At 47.9% G+C, this 17,698-nt stretch overlaps 1 long non-coding RNA gene across 1 annotated transcript; it reads right to left on the bottom strand.

Annotated features, from left to right (window-relative positions):
* Nucleotides 1–8,705: 8,705 nt before the first annotated feature.
* LOC144329632 (uncharacterized) lies at nucleotides 8,706–14,736 on the bottom strand. Its single transcript, XR_013395183.1, has 3 exons — nucleotides 14,688–14,736; nucleotides 14,242–14,346; nucleotides 8,706–8,790 (listed from the first exon to the last, which is right to left on the bottom strand). It is a non-coding gene; the product is annotated as an uncharacterized LOC144329632 (long non-coding RNA).
* Between the last annotated feature and the right edge of the window lie 2,962 nt (nucleotides 14,737–17,698).

Raw genomic sequence — 17,698 nt, 5'->3', positions numbered from 1 at the left:
ACCTCGTGCCACACCCGCATATCTACATACCACACACCATGCAATACATACCCACCACACACAATACACATACACCAAAACACACAGTGGACACACACCACACAGTGGACACCCACCACACACACAATACACATGCACCACACCCTGAACACACATGCCACAGGTCAGCCTGGAAGCATGATCACAGAATGGGACCCCGTGGTGAAATCCTCGCTGATCTAGAAACAGCTGCACGGCCACTCTTCCCAGGGAGAGTCCCAGGCCCCCAGGAAGAGCCCCAAGACGCAGCCCAGCCCATGCTTACCTGCAGCCCAGCAGCAGCAACACACCTGGAGGCAGAGAGAACTTTGGAATATGCTAGAAAACCAGTAAGTGCACGTCTCCTCAGAGCTTTGCTACTTTTGTCAAGAGTTCCATGCTACTTTATGAGGTAATGGAAAGACAGGGTTAAAGCTGACTGAGGTCAAGCTACATCTTTTACATGTTAAGGACCCTCATTAGACCTTGGCCCTGGCTACTCACGAGGGAGACTTTTCCTCCCTCCCCTGTGAGCCTGTGTGAGGCAGGCATGGAGCTTTGCCTGGGCACTGGTCCTCCCCTCCCAGGGCTGTGAGGGCAGGATCCACGGCCCTGGCAGAGTGAGGTTGGGGCCAGCATTGGAGCCTGAGGGGCAGGAGACCCCAGAGAGTCCCCATGGAGCATTGGGCATTGGGGTCAGAGCCCGTGGCCTTCAAGCCTGGTTGCTGACACCACTGCTGCTCAGTACAGCCAAGGTGGTGCACGAATCCAAGAGAAAATGTGGACAGAGAAGCTCAGTCCTGCGGGCCAACCCCAGGGAATGTGCTCCCTGGAGAACTGGGAGGCCTGAGCCCTGTCCTGTGGCTGGGGACAGTCCAGTCTGCGATGCAGCAGATGCTGGGGGCCTCACGGAGGGCTCTGAACTGAGGGTCCTTTCCACCCCTAGCCCAGCCTCAGGTCCAAGAAAAGAAGGTGCCCAGTGACCCCACACGAGCTCTTTCCTGGGTGCACGAATTTCATGCGGTTATATTAAAATAGAAATACTCAAAGCCACCTGGACCCAACTGACTAGCTGGGCATTAACATGGTGCCTAGGTAGGTAGGGCCTTCCGGGATTCAAGCTGTTGGACCCTGTTTCTCAACAGTGCTTACTTACACAAGCAACTAGGGATTGGCCCCTAAAATGAGGATTGCTGGGACTTGCAAATGATAATTGTCACCAAATAGGGTCTGGATAATTAGAATGGAAGATGATTAAAAGTGTGAGGAATCTTGGGAGTTTAAAGAGTCCGGCCTCTCCGCGAGTGTAGGAATTCATTCTCATTCTCCAGGCAGGGATGATCTGGCCTCTCTGTGAACACTTCTAGGGACAGGGCACCCCCTTTTGGAAATCAGCCCACTCCAGTGTTAAAGAGTTTATTCTTCACTGCTGCGTGGGTGTAAAGTCTGCCTTCTGAGACTTTGGCCTGCGGATCTGAATTCCACCTCTGAACCTCCAGAGAGGAGCCTTCCCCTCCCACTCAGCAGGTCACCCATGTCTCCGTTACTGACCGCTGTCTGCAAAGGGGCTGTTTAAGAGGGCAAGGGTGAGCTGGCAGCTACTTGGATCAAGGCGACCTGCCACACTCATTCCTGGGAAATCACCAGAGCACATGGCCCAGGCTGGAGGGCAGATGTTTGAGCCTGTCAGAGTCTGTGCATTGTCAGGATCCAAAAGCCTGGGACTGCAGAGGAGAGGTTCACAGCTGCTGTGCACCCCTCCCCATGTGGAAAGGCAGACATCAGGGGCCTGTGGCCCTCACATAGCATGCATGGTCTCCAGTGGCGGCCTTGGACCCCTCGTCCCCCGTGATCGGGTCCAGCAAGAGGCAAGGCTGTCCCCCTTGCCCCTGCCTCGAGCCATAGAAGGAGCAGCAGTCCTGGGCTCAGTCTTTAGCCGTCTTGGCAGTTTCTTCTTTCTCGTGGGGAAAGCCAGCGACCACACCGTAAAGCAGCGCTGATGAGTCTCCTGAACAGTGAGCACTCACGTGGGATAGAAGCTTCAACTCTCCTCTCCCTGACGATCTTCAATCATCCATGTCCTGGTTGTACCACGGTTGGCGCCAGCACAGCCCTGCAACAATCCTGCTTCTGCTCAGGACTCCACTGCCTGCTGCTCCTAAGCCCCTCTGCCAGCTGCACTGCCCAAGCTGGAACCTGGCTGGGGGCCTCCCTCCTCCCTCTGGCCTCACCTCTTCAGGTGATCCACCCTCAGCCTCCCAAAGTGCTGGGATTACAGGTGTGAGCCACCATGCCGGGCCTGAAGGCCTCATAAATATTTATTCCATTCCCTACCTGTCCCTTGCAGCTCTGCTGAAGGATTAGCATGTTGTGGGGGCTTCTGGAGGAAAGAAACGAGGGTAACAGAATGCATCGCTGCCTGGAGTGCAGGGCCCCTATGCAGCATGGAGTGAGAGTCGGATGGGCGCCTCCCTGTGCATGTCCCATCCCTTCCCCAGAGCAGCTACAGACATTACCTCATCTCTCTAAGAGTCTCTGGCACAGGAGGGGAAAGTGGCTCTTCTTCCCCTGCTCCCCACACCCAGGCCCGTGTGGCGCCAGGAAGGCAGGCAGAGCCTGGCAAGGCAGAGCAGGCAGCCCAAGGGTGATCACAGGACAGAGTAGAACCCATCCCCACATATGGCTCCAGAGAAAGGGTCCCCTGGAGCCCTAGCCAGCCCCTGCCTCTCAGGGGTGTGAGGTGGCCCTCTGGGGCTGAGGCCTGCTGCACCCTCCACCTCATGGCCAGGGCAAGGGTCCTGGGCCCGGAGATCTGCTGGCCTCACTTCTGTTCCCCTGCAGCCTGGCCTTCGTGTCCGGCCTAGCTGTGTGTCTGTGGGGCTCTCCCTGTCTACCTCTGTAGCCTCCAAGGAGGACTGCTGGATTCATTTTGGTGTCTCAGAGCCTCTACTGCAGGCAATGCCTTTTATATAATACTTGTTCAATGAGTGAGAAGTTAAATGAAAGAATTAGAGCTTCGTAGCGTGGAGTGATGGGGAAGGACCTTAAGCTTGCCTAGAACCCAGAAGTTAGACTCCAGGCTAGAGGCCTTGCCACACCCAGCCCCGCCATTCATAGCTTCAGCCACAGACCCTGTGGGAGGCACAGGTACCGACAGATGGCCACGAGGGGCGACACTCATCCCCAGCTGCCCTCAGGTTGCACACTCAGGGCTGGGCGGGCCACCTCTCTCCCTGTGGACGTGGAGTGGCCCGCACAGAAGGATGGAAGGGAAGGGTTCCTGGAGCAGAGCCCATCACTTGCTGCAGAGGCATCCCCTGAACTGGCCTGCTGTGGGGTTCCTTCCTTTCCCAGGGGCTATTATTGGTATTTCCCACTCATCTTCAAGAATGAAAAGGAATATTTGAAAACCACAAGAAGGGGAGGGGGCGTGGGGAGAAATTCCCTAAGCCGACTTCTGGAAGTCACTGATCTCCCAACAGGAAAGCTGGTCTTTCCTGTTTAGACATCGTGTCTGGCAAGAGGAAATGAAGACCAAAGTAACAATAATAATTACATAAACCTATGATATGTTAACATCACTAGTATCAAAAATGGTTCTGTTTGCAAAGGGCCTGCCAGGCACACCAGGGCACACAACCTGACGGTGGGCTGCTGTGGTCGGAGGAGGAGCTGTGGAATTTGGAAGGCTTGACTAGGGACACACACGCCTGGGGTAACCTTCAGGGTCAGGGGAGCTTGACTTCAGGCAGAAGGAGAAAGTAGTATGAACTAGCAGAAGGAGTGTGGGCTTTGCTCTCTGTGCAGGTTCAAATCACAACCCCAGCTCCTGACAGCTGTTTCACTTTGAACTAGCTGCTCGACTTCTCTGTTTCAGCCTCCTTGATACCAAGAGGCAGGTCATACCAAGCTCACATTGGAGCTTTGTGGGATGAGAAACTAGCAGCATGCCTGACACATATGACCCTACCCTTGGACGTTTATGAGCCATACCGAGCCAATGTAAAGAAATACATAAGCCAAAGGCACAAGCCGTATTTAAAACCGAGAAGAGGAAGGTTGGGACAAGTGTCAAAACGACTTAGTTTCCAATGGGAGAAAACATCTCATATAGGGGCCACTTGATTCCCTGGCTTTGCCCAGAGAATCCCTCAGGCCTTCAGTCAGTGCCAGCAGGAAGGCATCTGCCTGGGGTGGCCTGCAGTGCCAGCCTCACACCGCCCCACGCGTGTGTGTGCCCAATGCAGGTTCTCAGACGTGTTGGCTGAGAGCTGGCTCCATACCGGGCAGCATGCTAGGCATATGTCTGTATATTCCAAAGGAAGGGGGAAAAGAGAATGTGAATGGCTCCAGGGAATCCAGCACTGGCTGGGAGGAACAAGGTATCAGCTATTCCTTATCTGTGGAGAGTGGTCATTTCACTAGCATTTCAGCTAACAGTACCCCCAAGGGACTTCTAGTTAAGTACCAGAAGGCACTCCCTAAGTGTTAGGATTGTGCGCAGACAGTCTTTTTTATTTTTTTTTTTCAATTCTTTTAGCATGTTTCAACTGAAATCATGTTTATAGAATGAACCAATAAAGAAGGAAACTGAAGCACACTGGGAGGAAGACTGCCCCAAATTGACACAGCAAGTGATTTGCAAATCCGAGAGTGAACCTAGAGAGCTTGTCAATGTCCAGCTAATTCAGGTGAATATCTCCTGTTCGTTCATTCTGCAGGGTTGCCTTGACTGAAACCACCTTTGCAAAAATCACAACTGAGAAGATTAGGCAGTGAAAGATATCAGACCTAACTGACCCCATGTTGCTTCCAGCCTCTAAACGGTCCTTGTTCATTCCTGGACATAGTCTGAACCAGCTTTGGGAAGGAATTTAGTTTATAGTTTAAATAATAGCCCTTCCAAAAAAGCTAAACTGTTCTTATAAAACAAATGAAAGACCACCAGCCACCAAGTCAGGAAGAGGAGGGCTGGAATTCTAAATATTCCCAACCATTATTCCGGAGGTCATAAGATTTGCAACTTCCCCAATTACTTTTGGAGGTAACATCACTATTGTGAACCTAAGATTGGCCTTTTGGGATGAGTTTTCAGGTGCATTTCTAACAACTGGATGACCCCACCTGGACCTGCCAACCAGTTCTGTGGCCCCCACCCGGGAACTGACTCAGCAGAAGAGAACAGCTTCGTCGCTCTGTCATTTCATTTCGGAGCCAACCAATCAATACTCCCAATTCACTGGCCCCCTACCCACCAAATTATCCTTAAAAACTCTGATCCCCAAGTTTCTGGGGAGACCGATTTGAGTCATAATAAAGTTCCGTTCTCCTGCACAGCCGGCTCTGTATAAATTACTCTTTCTCGATTGCAATTCCCCTGTCTTGATTAATCGGCTCTGTTTAGGCAATGGGTAAGGTGAACTTGTTGGGCAGTTACATGGCTTTTTAATCTAACACTTGTTTTTATTTAACTGTGTCTGATATCTTCATGAGACAATTAAGACGTAAAAATGTGTTTACTGAACCTAAGAAACTGCGAAACAATGTATCTAAACAAAAAGCTCATTGTTGAACTATAAATTTTTAACACACTGCTGATGAACCAACAGCCTTTTTAACAAGGACATTGAATAAACAAGCAGTGGAGTTTAGAGCAGACATTCACCCAGGCGCACGCTCCTCATTTGCAGGCTGCCAGGGGACACGAAGCATCCACACCCCCACCCACATCCACAAATACTCGCGGCCCCCATAGGACAAACATGTCACAATGGCCCTGCACAGCCCATGACTGCGCTGTCATTTGCTGCCTTCTCAAGCCCACAGAAAGCAAAATATCTCTTTCTAAAGAAAGAAGTGACCGCCAAGCATGGGGTGTTGGAGTCTTGCCGCTCCTGCAACTGTGGTCACCACTCCAGGTGCTGTCTGTCCCCCAGGAACTCGGTCACCTCTGGTGACTCAGGCCCCTCCCAACCACCACCACCCCCTGACCCCCGCATCTCCCACACACACCCTGCCAGACCCTGCAAACCAACAGCCTCATTCAGCACACCAGGGGCTCCACCAAAGCCAGGAAGTTTGCTCTCCCTTCACTTCTATTTTGGGAACTTGGACTCAGCCCTGGAATTTTACAAGCCTGGGAGGAATTGGCTGGGCCTTAGCACTTTCCTTTATCCCTGCCTCCTCTCCCGACAAAGCCCCTTTTCCTCCAGATCCCCAGGACAGAATGCACAGCACCCTTGGGCAGCAGGCGGGCTGCAGAAAGGGGACAGGCGGGAGGAGCAAGGCCGCAGCCCTAAGCTTTCCAGGGAGAATCTAAAAAGTTTGTGATTTTCTGCAGCAAAAGTGTAAGGTCTGTAATCTCCTCAACTAGAATATCTGGGAAGATTTCCTTAGCCAATATGAGGGCAAAATACACTGCCTTCTTGACCGGGAGTGGTGGCTCATGCCTGTAATCCCAACGCTTTGGGAGGCTGAGGCAGGTAGATCATTTGAGGTCAGGAGTTCGAGACTACCCTGGCCAACGTGGTGAAACCTTGTCTCTACTAAAAATAGAAAAATTAGCCAGGCATGGTGGCAGGCGCCTGCCATCCCAGCCAGTCTGGAGGCTGAGGCAGAAGAATCACGTGAACCCAGGAGGCAGAGGTTGCAGTGAGCTGAGATCGTGCCACTGCACTCCAACCTGGGCAACAGAACAAGACTCTGTCTCAAAAACATAATAAATAAATAAATAAACTACATTCCATAGAGACAGGCTCTTGGCTGTAGAAATAAACTGTACTGGCCGGGCGCGGTGGCTCATCCCTGTAATCCCCACATTTTGGGAGGCCGAGGCGAGCGGATCACAAGGTCAGGAGATCGAGACCATCTTGGGTAACAGGGTGAAACCTCGTCTCTACTAAAAATACAAAAAATTATGGCCGAGATCGCGCCACTGCACTCCAGCCTTGGCAACAGAGCAAGACTCGGTCTCTGAAAAAAAGGGGGAAAAAAAAAAAGGAAATAAATCGTACCATGATTACTTGTTTATTACCTACTCCCCAACTAGTGTGTGGTTTCCACTGGCCCTGGGATGTTTGTCTAACTCACCGCTCTGTGGCCAGCAGAAGGAACACAGTACCTGGACTGTGGATTAAGTTCATAGTGGGTGCTCAATAAATGTTGAGTGAATGAATGGATGGATGAAGACATGGGTGGACATAGAGCACTCCTATTACTCCATCTCACAACTGTATGTCCTCAGATACAGGACACAAAGGAAAAGAATGGGAATGGATCTATGCAAAGCACCCCCTCTACCAAGACTTAAGGGGTAAAAGTCTAGCTCCTACTGACCAAAACCCCGAGCACACCATCTTCACATGCTTGCTTTAGTTCCATAAACCGTGTCAAGGCAGGATGAATTGAATCGAGTGAGACTTGAGCTAGACATTTAGAAGAATTTATGGTCACTCCTCTAACATGGCTGCTATGTGGGTGACACACGTTTACCACTGACGGGGCCCTACAAGAACCTCAGGGACGTCTAATGGCAGAATCTTTGTGTTAGGAGAAGCACCACTAACCAAGTTTATAGAAATCACGTATTTCCAGCATCCCAGATTCAGACTGACTTCTTCTCTGCTTGGCAAGAATCATAGAAATTTAGAGCTAAGAATAAGGTTTTTCACCTTCAGCACTATTGACCTTGGGGCTAGATCATTCTTTGATGTTGAGGGCATCCTAAGTATTGCAGCATGTTTAACAGCGTATCTAGCCTCTACCTACTAGATGCCAGAAGCACCCTCCTCCCTCAGTTGTGACAACCAAAAAATGTCTCCAGACATCACTAAATGTCTTCCAGGGGAATAAAACTGCCCCTGGTTAAAAACCACTGAGTTAGAGAGAATTTAAATAACTTTACTTTACAGATGGGGAAGGGGAGGTCTGGAGAGATGGAATGAGTTGCCAAATGCCATAGTAAGTAGCCCAGGACCAGAATTCAGGGGGCCAGAAAAAGCACCTCTCCTTTGTGTGATAGTACCTAGGACGTGGTAGATGTTAGAGAAACGTCTGTTGTCTGGATGAATGCAACAGTGCACTCACCAGACCTGCATTGTTTGTTCTCAGGAAATAGGATGAGGACATTTCTCCTGCTTTATGGATGGTTGGGGTAAGATGAGAAAGACAGACGGCTTTCCCCTTAATGGAGACGCCATCATTCCCCTGAGGACTGTCCCTCACTTGGGATTACAGGAGTGGGTTGAAGAGTGAATCAAACCAGCTCTAGGCCCATGTATCACTTTGTTCGGGGTCTCAGAGGTGTTGCTTCAGTTAGACTAAACCTGGACTCCAGAATAGTAATTCTTAGAAGAATTGTCTTTTCTCAACACACCCTCCTGAGATTGCCCCCTTCCCTGTTTTATTGAGAACCTTTCCTATTTTTCTACCCCATGACAAGTGTTTCGAGGTGTGGCAAATATTTCTGTTTCTTTCCCATCATGTAGAGGTGTTGCCAGGGCACTCACAGGAACCGCATTTCCCAGCTTCCCTTGCACCTCAGTAGGGCCAAGCGAGGGTTCTCAGCTGTGGCAGATGCATGGAAGTAACAACTGGCACCTTCAGCCCAAAGGTAACACGGAGATGTCTCTTCCCCATGGTGCCTCCCTCTACCCACTGGCAGAATGCAGAGAACGCCAAGGACTTACAGAAGGCACAGCCTCACGATGGAAGGAGCTTGGATCCCTGAATGACCATGTGGAAGGCTGACTGACCAGGAACATCCTCTTGGGACTGTGAAGTACACAAGAAATAAATTTTCATCGTGCTAAGGCCCTGGGATTTCAGGGTGTGTCTGTTACAGCAGCTAGCATTACCTTAACTTAATATAGTAGGCCACTGGGAAAACACAACTCAGAGAGGGCATTTTGGATCTCAGATGATCTTGCTTAGGGGACCGTAACTGTCAATGCACCAGATGGAGGTGACTGTCAGGCCTGACACAGAGCTGCAGCAGCTCTCCCAGATGACAAGTTTCCTGCACCTAAAATGAGCTCCAAAGCAATTTCTGAGTGTATAATTCTAAGCAAGAAGACTTGTGAATAAGTCACTCAGTGGCATGCCCTTGTTTTGGGGAAATAAACCACCAATCCTGGCAATCCTATCCTCAAAAGAGCCCCTTCTCCAATTTTCTCTCTTCTATTCCAGAGGCACCCAAAAGCCAATGTTTGGCCAATTTCTTTACTGTAAAAATCTGTCGGTTGGAATGTACAGCCTTTTACGCTATTAAACAGAAAAATAATGATCTAGGCTTGTCTTTGTCTATTTCAGCCTCCTGAGAAGCTGGGAGTACAAGCACGTGCCACCACACCCGGCTAATTTTTGTATTTTGTCCTTGTCTATTTCACCAGTACTTGTCCCAAGAATGAACAGGTACCCAATGTACACTGGTGTGACAAAAGGACTCACAAAGTTATCCCCCTGGCTGAGCAAGGAATGAATTAGCCCCAAAGCTGCCACCTGCTTCTACTTTCAGAACCAAATGAAGAACATTTGGATTACTATTTTTTTTTTTTTGAGATATAGTCTCACTCTGTTGCCCAGGCTGGAGTGCAGTGGTTCCATCTTGGCTCACTGCAAGCTCTGCTTCCTGGGTTCAAGTGATTCTCTTGCTGGGATTACCGGCGTGCACCACCACAGCTAATTTTTGTATTTTTTGTAGAGATGGGGTTTCACCATGTGGCCAGGCTGGTCTCAGACTCCTGACCTCAAATAATCTGCCTCCTTCGGCCTCCCAAAGTGCTGGGATTAAAGGCATGAGCCACCGCGCCCGACCTGGATTTCTTTTAGAATAACCCTTTTCTTTCTGCTTTCAAGCATACAGAAATATTGAGGCTCAATCTCAGAGTGCCCAGTTACTGGATAAAGAAAATATTTTCATAATCAAGAAAGACACATTCATTTTTGCCAGTCAGAAAACTCCTATATCAAATTGCACACATAAAAACTAGATTTCTGCTGAATGAAGTCTGGACAGCCCAGGGTTGGCAAACCAAGCAGTCTTGGTTTCTGGTCTATTGAGAGCCACGTGGTCTGGCATCAGCAGATGTGGGAGATTTTTCTCAATGCAGATAGAACAATACCTCATGAGACTATGGGCTGCCATAAACAGAGATTTTGTCCCCACAATGCTCCCATTGCCTGGTTCTCAATGAGTGTCTGCTGATTCAATGTTTGTCACTCAGAACTGAGCTCATATCCTCTTCCCTCAGTCACACCACCTCATTTCAAACCAATGACCACTGGTACCATACGAGGGTATGGGGTAACCTGTCTTCCATACTTTAACCACTCCCAGAGTGCCTGGTTATTCCCTTCTTAGCCCTTAGGATCTGATCACCTTCTTGGCACATATTCATTGATTTAACAAACATTCACTGAGCACCTACTATATACAAAGCCATGGAAATGAAGAATAAATAAATCAAATGGCTTTAGCTTTCTGGAGACCTGCTGAGCATTATTTATAATCAAAGCTTTTTCCCTCTTTCACCTCTGGCTTGACTCCATTAAGCCATCACATGTTCACCCTCTGGCTCTGCTTCCAGGCTTAATGACTGTCTTCTAGTGACCACTCAGATTCCTAAGCAGCCTGACTGTTACCGGAAAGGGGTCCCAATACAGACCCTAAGAGAGGGTTCTTGGATCTCACACAAGAAAGAATTAAGGGCAAGTCCATAAAGTGAAAGCAAATTTATTCGAAAAGTAAAGGAATATACAATGGCTACTCCATAGACAGAGCAGACCCAAGAACTGCTGGTTCCCCATTTCTTGATTAGATGCTAAACAAAGGGTGGAGTATTCATGCTTCCCCCTTTCAGACCATATAGGGTAACTTCCTGACATTGCCTTGACATTTGTAAACTGTCATGGTGCTGGTGGGAGTGTAGCAGTGAGGATGACCAGCGGTCACTCTCTTGCCATCTTGGTTTTGGTGGGATTTATCTGGCTTTTTTACTGCAACCTGTGTTATCAGCAAGGTCTTTATGGCCTGCATCTTGTGCCTACCTCCTGTCTCATCCTGTGACTTAGGAGGCCTAAGTGGCTAGGAATGGAGCGCAGCAGGTATTAGCCTTATTTTACCCAGCCCCTATTCAAGATGGAGTTGCTCTCATTCAAGTGCCTCTGTCATGACTATAGAGAGAGAACTCTTCAGACTCTTCAATCCTTAAGGGTTTCATTCTGGTCTATACATCAGCCTCTGTGAGCTTGGATAATGTGAGTCTGCCTCAAGAGACAGAGATATTCTTGGTGTGCTAACAGTAAGTTTCTTGGTATATGAGGCTGAGAGGTACAAAGTGGGATTATCAAATTCATTGAGAAGAGGCCCCTGTGGACCTTTCCTGAACTCATCCCTCCTCTTCACTTTGTACCTCCACAAACTGATCACAGTGGTCTCATGACTGAGGAAACACACGGTCATGTGGGGCATGCTCATTAATATGCATGGACAGACCTCAGAGCCTTCACACGCTGATGGATTGGACCTGCTTGGCCCTGGCCTCAACCCTGAAGGTGCTCAATAGATGTTTGTTCATGAGTAAAGCACTGATAAATGCCTGATTTAGAGCTTTAAAAAAAACCCAGAAGGTTAATTAAAAGAACGTGCTTTCAATGACTTGAAAACAGTGAGTGCAAGACAATTAAATTAATCAGCCTCACTGTTTTTGTACTCAGCAAAGTGTTTTAATTCAATTACTTCTACTTCTCTATTATCTCAATAGAAAGAGAGTTTTACAATAATTAACTTATTCTAAATAATAAAATATCAGACAAATACTGAGCCAAAAAAAAAGTGTGAGGAGGTACAGGAGAAGGTACGGAGTTTCCATGCAGCTATGCTTAGAGATGGCTCATCCACACACAATGTGCCGAGATCCAGTGATGCTAATTCAGTCTCAAGATCATCACAATGTTCTGTCTGTTTCTCCGAGTCTACTCATTAATGGGCTAATGTTGATCTTAGCCAGTGCTTGGACCTTAGCCAGAATCTAGGTTTAAGTGATTTTTTAAAATCACCCTTTTATGGAAATTCCATTTCTTATACAAAATCAGTGCTTCTTCTAAGGCCTTCCCCATTTCCTTGGAGCTCCACCCTCCCACTGCCTCTCCTCTCAGCCCAGGTCCAACTTAAGCCCACATCACAGATTCTTCTCTTTCAAGAGGTAAATGATGCCAGAGAGGAGGTGAGACTGAATCCTGGGACCATCTGGTCACTTGAAAATGCTGCTTATTTTCTATTTTTCTTTATCTTTTTCTTTAAAAAAAAAAACAACAAAACAAAACAGAGACAAGATCTTTCTCTGTCACCCAGGTTGGGAGTGCAGTGGTGTGATCACAGCTCACAGAAGCCTCAACCTCCCCAGGTCAAGCAATCCTCCCACCTCAGTCTCCCAAGTAGCTGGGACTACAGGCAAACAACACCTTGCCCAGCTAATTTTTGTATTTTTTTGTAGATATGGAATTTTGCCACGTTGCCCAGGCTGGTCTCAAATTTCTGAGCACAAGCGATTGCCTGGCCTCCCAAAGTGCTAGAATTATAGGCATGAGCCACTGCTCCTGGCCCACTTATTTTCTTTTTTTTTTTTTTTTTTTTTGAGACGGAGTCTCGCTCTGTCACCCAGGCTGGAGTGCAATGGCCGGATCTCAGCTCACTGCAAGCTCCGCCTCCCGGGTTTACGCCATTCTCCTGCCTCAGCCTCCCGAGTAGCTGGGACTACAGGCGCCCGCCACCTCGCCCGGCTAAGTTTTTGTATTTTTAGTAGAGACGGGGTTTCACTGTGTTAGCCAGGATGGTCTCGATCTCCTGACCTCGTGATCCGCCCGTCTCGGCCTCCCAAAGTGCTGGGATTACAGGCTTGAGCCACCGCGCCCGGCCCCACTTATTTTCATAATGGTATATTGTATAGTGGCAAGACTGAACAACCCACATCTGCATAACAAAGATTAAGCTAAAGAATTCATCCATCTACAACCTGCCACAATCTTTTATGCCTCCTAGGAGATGGCGTGGAAACCTAGGAGATGCTTCTGTGTACCATGAGTGCAGCACTGTGCTCCAGCAATTGGCCATTCATCTGTAGACTCCCTTCCCAGGCAAGCGGGGCTGCTGTTCCTGCCTGAACCAAGGTTCAGATGGGGCCAGGCTAACCTTTGGTGATGACTCAGGGAGCTGGGGCAGAAGCTTATGGTGGAGGACCTGAGAACCAACCGGAGATCTAGTTTCAGCTTTGAAGGATCTAGCGGAGGGGTAAAACACCCAATCCAGCATGGAGTCTTAACCCAGCCGGTCAGCTCAGGAGGATGAGCTAGAGGCACATCAGGAGAGGGACTGGAAGTCTAGGGGGACCTCCGGGCCCTTTATGGGTACTTTATGGGCAGATGAGCAGGATGGGCACTGCGCCTGCCAGAAGTTGCCCTGCAGCTGGGCCTGTTAGGGCACAAGACACAGCAGCGGCCGGGATGAGGACCTTTTACCACAGCTGCCCTGCTGCCTGGAAAACCAGAAAGAACCTGTTTCTCGTGTGTTCATATTCAAATTGTCAATGCTGGTGTTTCTTCTCCAACAAGATTATGAGCCTCTGAACAGCAGAGGACATGTTTTATTCATCTTCACATCAGCCACTCAATAAACCTTTGTTGTGCAATAATAATTACATTAACAAGAAAGAGATGACAACTCCCCAAGTGTCAGGCACTTTGCTGGGTGTTTGCATGAATGATCACATTTACTTCTATGGACAATCATAGTCCGTGAGAATCAACGGCTCCATTTCAAAGACGAGAAAATTAAGGGTCAAAGAGGATAAGCAACTTGCCTGGGTCCTCCCAGTGGAAAGTGGCAGACCTTGGCTTTTTAAACCAAATATATGTGACATTAAAATCAGGGCTTACTCCACAAAGGAATCTTATCTCCAACTCTGAGCAAAGGGATAAGGAACCAGGCTGTCTAGGGAAGTAACAGGGAAAGTTACAGCGAATGTGTCTTTTGAGAGGAGAGTCTGAGAATTTATGAAAACAGTCATTCCCCTGATCTGAGAAATGTCTGGATACAGCATTAAAATAGCATGACAAGGAGAGTTTCACCTTATCTCCAGGCCCCCAAACTGCCAAGGGATGGCTCATTTATGATCCAACTGAAAGTTACAGAATCGTCATTTACCTTCATGGGAGAAACCTACATACCTGGAAATGGCTGGAGTGGGGATGGGAGAGGCTCCAGGTCACACACTCAGTTGCTCCCCACTTTGTGAAAGGGGGAACAGCCATCTCTAGTGAGCAGCTGAGGAGCTAAAAAAAAAAAAAAAAAAAAAAAAAAAAGGGAGCACGTTAGTTCTTGGAAACCCCTTGTGAAAATAGGAATAAAATGGCCCAACTGTAAGGTGAGCCTCCAGTTGTTCTAATTCTACACGGAGACAGAGCCAGATTCCTGGCATATGAGCCAGGCGTAGGGACAGATGGCCCTCAGACCTCAGGACAGCACCTTGGGGTTTGCTAGGGCCTTTCCAGTATCATACACACCTCACAACAACAACCCTAGGAGGGTTACAATCACGCGTATATTTGTAAGCCCACATTACCAATAAGGAAAATCAGACTCAGAGAACTTTCCAAGATCATGCAGTTCTTACCGGGAGACAAATCCAAGTTTACTGGTCACCCCAGCATTCTTCTGAGACAAAGCAAGGAAGGATGTGGATTTGGTGTTGGAATTAGAAAGGTCTTTTGAGGCCACCTAAGCCATCCCACCCAGCAGGAATCTCCTGGGGCCTGGGCTGAGAGGCATCACTTAAGCATTCTAGTACGGGTAGAGTTGCCCACCAAAGCAGCACACACACTTTGGGATAGCACTGATGATACAGTGCTTGTCCAGTGCTGGTTTGCTTCCAAATCAGTAGTGCCCACTGCCTGGTCTCTGTGTGAATGAGGCACGAGGGGTGTGCCGGCTCCTGTGACAGATGGAGGACATGTCTGCATCACGTATAGCAGGATCGCATACATACCCACAAGATGGAAAGCACTCCAAGAAATCAGCAAGAGGCCAGGTGCAGTGTCTCACGCCTGTAATCCCAGCACTTTGGGAGGTCAAGGCAGGCAGATTGCTTGAGGTCAGGAGTTTGAAACCAACCTGGCCAACATGGTGAAACCCCGTCTCTACTAAAAATACAAAAAGTAGCCAGTCGTGATGGTGTGTGCCTGTAATCTCAGCTACTTAGGAGGCTGAGATAGGAGAATTGCTTGAACCTGGGAGGCAGAGGTTGCAGTGAGCTGAGATGGCACCACTGCACTCCAGCCTGGATGACAGAGCAAGACTGTCTCAAAAAAAAAAAAAAAAAGAAAAGAAAAGAAAAGAAATCAACAAAAGAAAGCTAATCCCATGGAGTAAAAAACAAAGGATGTGCTTTGGGAGGCCAAGGTGGGTGGATCACCTGAGGTCAGGAGTTCCAGACCAGCCTGACCCCAACATGGAGAAATCTCGTCTCTACTAAAAACACAAAATTAGCCAGATGTGGTGGCACATGCCTGTAATCCCAGCTACTCGGGAGGCTGAAGCAGGAAAATCGCTTGAACCTGTGAGGCAGAGGTTGTGGTGAGCTGAGATCATGCCACTGCACTTCAGCCTGGGCAACAAGAGTGAAACTACATCTCAAAAAAAAAAAAAAACAAAAAACAGAAAACAAAGGATGTGCCTGGGCGCGGTGGCTCACACCTGTAATCCCAGCACTTTGGGAGGCTGAGGTGGGCAATCACGAGGTCAAGAGATTGAGACCATGCTGGCCAACATGGTGAAACCTGTCTCTACTAAAAATACAAAAATTCGCTGGGCGTGGTGGCATGTGCCTGTAGTCCTTGCTACTGGGGAGGCTGAGGCAGGAGAATCACTTGAATCCGGGAGGCGGAGGTTGCAGTGAGCTGAGATAGTGCCATTGCACCCCAGCCTGGCAACAGAGTGAGACCCTGTCTCAAAAAAAAAAAAAAAAAAAAAAAAAAGGGTATGATAAGCAAATCACAGAAGAGGAAAAACAAATGGCTAATGAATACACGAAAATGTGCTCAACTTTTGCAGTACACGCACACAAAAAAGAACAATTATTATTATAAATCCGTTGGCAAAAATCAGAAGGTGTTGGTGAGAATGTGGGAAAGCAGGTACTGTTTGTGAGAATGCATGCTAATACAGACGTTTTGAAGTAGATTTTAGTTGTATTTTTTTTTTAACGGACAAGGTCTTGCTCTGTTGCCCAGGCTGGTGTGCAGTGGCACAATCATGGCTTACTGCAATCCCAAACTCCTGGGCTCAAGTGATCCTCCTACCTCGGTCTTTCAGATAGCCAGGACTATAGAGGAGCACCACCCCTCTGGCTGATTTTTAAATTTCTTTGTAGAGATGGGGTCTCACTATATTGCCCAGGCTGGTCTCAAACTCCTGGCCTCAAGAGATCCTCCCACCTCAGCCTCCCAAAGTGCTGGGATTATAAGCATGAGCCACCACACCCAGCCATATTTTAGCTGTGTTTATTAAAATTTAAAGTATGTGTTCATTTAGACCTGTGCTATTCAACATAGTAGCTGGTAACCATGTGTGGCTATTTAAATACAAATTAATTAGAATTAAAACAAAATTCAAATTTCAGTTCTTCAGTTGCACTAGCTACATTTCAAATACTCAGTAGTCATATGTGGCTAGTAGCTACCACATTGAGCAGTGCAGAACAGAACACTTTCATCATTGCAGAAAGCTACTGGGCAACTCTGCCTTATACCTGGAAATTTCACTTGAAGCTGTTCAACCTGAAAGAAATGATAATGCACGTCTGCAAAACCATATGTGCAAAGGTGTTCCCCAAAGCTGTATTTGCGGTGAAATAAAATAGAAAAGCTGCAAACAAGGACTACTAAGGAGGGAATGGTTACATCACAGTACACCCATACTGAGGAATGGTATGTAGCAGTCAAAAAGAACGAGACAGTTTTCCATTTAACTAACATAAAAGATCTCTAAAACGTATCGTGAAACAACAAAAAGCCAATTCAAAAATAATAGTATTGGCAGGGCCTGGTGGCTCATGCCTGTAATCCCAGCACTTTGGAAGGCTGAGGTAGGAAGGTCACTTAAGCATAGGAGTTTGACACCTGCCTGGGAAACCTAGTGAAGCCCTAGCCCTACCAAAAATTTAAAAATTAGCCAGGCATGGTGGTGCATGCCTATAGTCCCAGCTACTTGGGAGGTTGAGGTGGGAGGATTGTGTGAGACTGGAATTTCAAAGCTGCAGTCAGCCAAGATCATGCCACTGCACTCTGGCCTGGGTGACAGAGTGAGACTCTGTCTCAAAAATAATAATAATAATAATAACAACAACAACATCCCATATGTATAAAAATATTGTAAAACAAAATGCCATATTCCCATGACTGGCAATCACCACTACCCTCTGGATATCATCCATGAATCATCGTCCATTCACCCACACATATTTATTAAGCACCTGTCATATGCCCTGTCCTGACACCCTGGTAGAAACAAGTCAAGTGGACAAGTCCCTGTCCTCAAGGAGCTTACATTCTAGAATAGGGAGACACACAATAAACAACAAAACAAATCAATACAATTGCTGTGATAAAAATGAAGTCAGCCAAGGAG

The sequence above is a fragment of the Macaca mulatta genome, chromosome 1 (assembly GCF_049350105.2).
Source record: "Macaca mulatta isolate MMU2019108-1 chromosome 1, T2T-MMU8v2.0, whole genome shotgun sequence".
NCBI lineage: Eukaryota > Metazoa > Chordata > Mammalia > Primates > Cercopithecidae > Macaca > Macaca mulatta.
This window is presented reverse-complemented; position numbering and strand designations above follow the sequence as displayed.